This window comes from Protopterus annectens, chromosome 1.part1 (genome assembly GCF_019279795.1).
Source record: "Protopterus annectens isolate FY-2018-M chromosome 1.part1, PAN1.0, whole genome shotgun sequence".
Lineage (NCBI taxonomy): Eukaryota > Metazoa > Chordata > Ceratodontiformes > Protopteridae > Protopterus > Protopterus annectens.
In genome coordinates this window covers 751,030,315-751,035,314 of record NC_056726.1, presented here as the reverse complement: position 1 = coordinate 751,035,314, position 5,000 = coordinate 751,030,315, and positions in this window count along the sequence as shown.

The window sequence follows — 5,000 nt, the reverse complement described above, 5'->3', positions numbered from 1 at the left end:
AATTTATATAAGTGGGTTGCCATGACAGTGGTAATTGGAAGTACTACACAGCTGGCTGCATGCAATTAGCAAGTGATGAACACTGATTGGTGCAGAGACCATCACCTGATCATGAGCATCACCTACAAAATCCATGCTGCAACCTATTCAAAGCAGCTCAATCCCTGTAGTGGGGAGAGAGAGAGATGGGGGGAGAAAGAAAATAACTAAAACTACAAACCAAACCAAAACAAAAGTATATAAAACAAGGGACACATAAAAGTGTACCTAGAAGAGAGGACAATACTACAACAGGTATGTGGAACATATATCCATGTAATTGAATGTAATACTCAGTCTGTAATAATGGGAATAGATTATGTGGAAAGATTTATATATGTCATCAAGACTTGTTGTAATGATATCCTGCTGAACACCTGCTATGGACATAGTGTTTGACCCTGGGGCAGTGGGCCATACCTGTCAGCTGTGCAAATCAGCACTGAATGATAAGATGTAAGCCATCATAGTGTGTGTTCTGTACTGCAAGACATGTATATCAGTGTGTCAAATAGCTGGTGGTGGAAGTAATGAAGTTATGATAGACACATGAGTTTCAAACCCCACCACCTGCAGGACAGTCATGTTAGCATGAAATGTATCATGCACAAACGTCATAATTTTGTAATAGGCTTACCTGCAATCTGTCTCTATATATAACCCCCTAATGTTAGGCTGTGTCTACATGTGACACCCGTCTGTTTTCTAGTAAGGCAGAACAGTACAGCTGTGGAGGAAGGAGAGTTAGAGAGTGTGGACCTGATGTTTGAATGCACTCCATATATAATCAGGTTAAGAATGCTATGTAATGTAGTTGGTTTGTTTCCAACTGCTAAAGGGAATTAAGCCTATGAATTTTGGGGCATATACTGCATTGGAAGTATGGTTGTCCAGTTTGTTGAAGGAGTAGTTAAAGACACCAAAAAGAATGGAGTCTCTGCTAATAGAGAAATCATTTAGACAGTAAGGAATCTTACATGGTAATCATAGGGTAAAGAGATTGTTTTGTAGCAAATCTTCAGTTAATAATTAATGATATTGATAGTGATATAAGCTTTGTTTGTGGATCCCTATGGACATGCTTGGAGGTACTGTGTTCCTTGACAAATATGGGGACATCTCCAAAGTTATCATTGGGTCTGAAGTTGTGAAAAGCACAAAACCTGTGTATAGAGGGAGTGCACTCTTTTACATTTAAACCAAGTAGCTGTAACTAAGCAGACCTCCAAATGCAGGAGTACCTCAAGATCAGGAAATTTATTATTTAAGCTTCTGGCATTGAGAACAGTTACCATAATGTGATCTGATTTGGGGACTGATATGTTAGTTATACTGGAATGTTCATCAAGTAGAGACTGACGGAAAAAGCATTGGGGGCAGGAAAATGTCTAGTCATTATGCAGAAGCCTTGGAAAAAGAGGTAGAGGCCATATTTAGTGCAGCTTGCTGGACTCTCAAGCATCTTGTCACATGATAACACATATTGAATCCCTCTGGAATGATGCCAACTGTTTAATCAGTTATCGAAACCAGTTATTTCTTCTTGATATTTGGGTATCATTCAATGTGAAGGAAGGATTCCACTCAGGACGAGTGGCTTAACTGCCTTTGTAACATGCAGGGAATGTTCTAACATGTTTGTCTGCCTGTCACTCAAGTTAACTTCTCACATCATTCGATCCTACATGGACCACTATCATGTTGTAGTCTTATTTGTTAATAGATAAGGTCCTTTGGGCCCTTGTAATGTTAAAAGTCATAGCACCTGTAAGATAACTCTCTGTAACCCTCACCTTGTTCAGCCTTGTGAGTGATGAGCCAGTGTGAATAACAGTGTAGTGGGTCTATATCACAATGTTGAACTTACAAACATTTGAGCGTTGTAATATCGAACCCTTATGTCCGAAACCCAACAAAACCGAAAGCACAGAACAGCGATTTTGTTTTCCCAGGGAAAAATATCACTGTTCTGTGAAAAAAAAAAAAAAAAAAAAAAAACTTAACCTAAACTTAAACTGACATGGGGGGCTTCACTGCCAGCAACCCCTAATGTGGAGGACTGTGCCACCCACACCCCCTCTACTTAAATTTATCAACTCCAGGATTGCACCACAGTGGAGGAAATAGCAAAGCCCCAAAAACGGCCCACCGATTTTTGACCTGGGAAAAAAGTAGATCTGCTGTCGCTTTGCTATTTTCCACTTTTGGACTTTAGGGTTTGATATTACAACATTCATAGTTGTTTTATTTCAACGTTGTAATATAGACCTCAATTTAGTCACTTATCAGCTGTAGTCCTGTGTGGTAGATGTAGAGTAGTTTTGCTCAAGATGACACTTTATGGTAGGTATACATCAGGTGGATGAATGACCTGATCCTTCTAAGTCATAATATCCTTCTTTCTAGGAGACTTTGGGATTCTTTTTTTTTTTTGCAGCCTCAACATAAGCCACTTTGGTCTGATTAGAGAGTTTGTGGTGGATGTGTATGAATATAACAGGGCAAGTTTTTAGTAGGGGAACCTTCTGCTCACAGATGCACTTATTACTTTTGAGAATAATTTCAGTATCTAGCAGCATAAGGCAGTTAATATACTGTCTTAGGAGACCTAGTGCTAAAAGGCTGTCAACAGAGGAGAAATATTGGCCTTCCATCTTGTCCACTGCTTAGGTATTTTGTGAGCAAAGTAAACGTACGAAAGAGTATATGTAATCAAGATAGAATAAAACTAAATACACAGAAGCCTTTCCAGTGAATGGTAGTCATTTCCCAAAGGTTGCAGATTTTAAAAGTAAGATAGAAAAGGGTTAATACTTTTAGGTAGTGTGGTAGTGTAACTTTTTATTTTATTTTTTTGTAGTTTGTTAACCAGGAAAATCCATTGGGCCAAAATTAGCCCATTTTTAATGGAGGCCCATGGAGAAAAGCTCCATATACAATTATTACAAAGCTAATAACAAATTTAAGTACAATACAATTTGCAGAACTACTAAAAACACAATAATATAGAAGTCAGAATTTATTTAGCAGCAAAGGGGAATGAATATCCATGTGTAATCTCGTATATCTTAGTAGTATAAGTATATGAGGTGAAACTTGGATGAGCTTCTAAAGAATAATTATGATAAGGGCAGGAAATTCAAGAGCTACTAAATTCAAATGTGGAGCCTGGATTTCTGGGTGGGCATTCGTTTTTTTGGATATGGAATACAATGGGAGTATATAACTATTTAAATACTTTAAAAGGGAGTGACTGCACATTTTGTGCCTAGCAGTGAAAAAGTGAAGGGATGGAATTTTGTGGACAAATGAGCAAAATCATCAAACAAGGGAGATGCTAGCCTTAAGAATATTGTGAACAAAGTGGGACGGTGAGAAAATCCTCACCCATGGTTAGTTAAAGAACAAAATAATGCAGTTACAGTTAAAATGCTTCAAAAACAGTTCCTACAACAGGAAAAGCAGAGCAAAATCATATGCAAAATAGTTTTTACTTTGCTTATGTAGGGATTCTCAGAAAACTTGCCACTTTAGGTTAAACTGTATCCAAACCAGTGCACTGAGGTGTAGCTTCAGGGTTAGTCCAGCTACAAAGGATACAAAGACAGACTAGAGTATGATATAAATGTCAAAACAAAGAAAACAGGAGAGCCAACCAGCAAACAGCTTTGTTTTATTAACAACTGTTAATAATTAGTTATGTTTTGTCTGTAAGCGTACCATATTATATACATAGTACTACATACAAACACTTTGCTTTTCATGTGAAGGGAATAGTAAAGTCTGATTATAGCTTTTTTTGCGTTATGTATTTTTCTTGGATTTTAAAGTAAATACATAAATGATAGCAATAATATTATATTTTGGTTCAGTGCTAATATATTATTACTTCAGAAATATACAGTGCAGCCCATTCCACCCCCTATAGATGTGGCCATCAGTTACATCCAGATATCAAGATTTCTTGTGGTGAGGGTTTGAGAGGTATGGTGGATGGTTTGAAATGTGATGCGCTGTATGATTCTGACAGAAAAATGGTAAAATAAACTACTTTCTTGACATGCATATGGTTATTGCCGTAAAATAATAAGTTAAGGGAATAATATCAAAAACTGACACCTGTCTGCCAGATTTAGGAGTTAAGAATAAGTTAGTGCATGCAGGACTGCCCTGATGTTTACCACTTACTTTACTGGTATCATAGGAAGGGTCTATATTAGTTCATCAAAATGGCAGAATTTCGAATGATCTAATATCGAACCCAATATTGCAAATGCTGAAAACAGTGAAGCTGCATAAAACCGAATTCTTTCCTAGGGAAAGAATTCGGTTGGCCATTGTTGTGGCTTTTCTGTTTTCAGCGATGCGTTGGGAAAGTTATGGGTTGGGTTAAGGTAAGTGTGTGATTGTGTGGACATTCAGGTTAGGGCACGGGTTGGGTGAGTTAGGGTTAGGGCACGGGTCAGGTAAGTGTGCAATTGTGACAGAATTTGGGGTTGGGGGGGTTAAGTGAGTTAGGGTTAGGGTGCGGGTGAGATAAGGGTGTGATAGTGAGAATTTGGGGTTAGTGGCGGGTTAACTGAGTTAGGGTTAGGGTGCAGGTGAGGTGATTGTGCGATAGTGACATAGTGATATATATACATACAGCCACTAAATTGGCTGTAATTGGTGGGCACATCTATATATGGGGGAGAGGCACTGTATGTCTTTGAGAGGAGTAAGTTAAACTACATTAATGAGGCTATTTTTTTGTGGAGTTATTCATTTATTTGATCACAGTCAGACATCTGATGTGTATGCGTGTGTATGTATGTATGTATATACACACACACACACACACATATATATATATATATATATATATATATATATATATATATATATATATATATATACATACATGTGTGTATGTGCGTATATATATATATATATATATATATATATATATATATATATATATA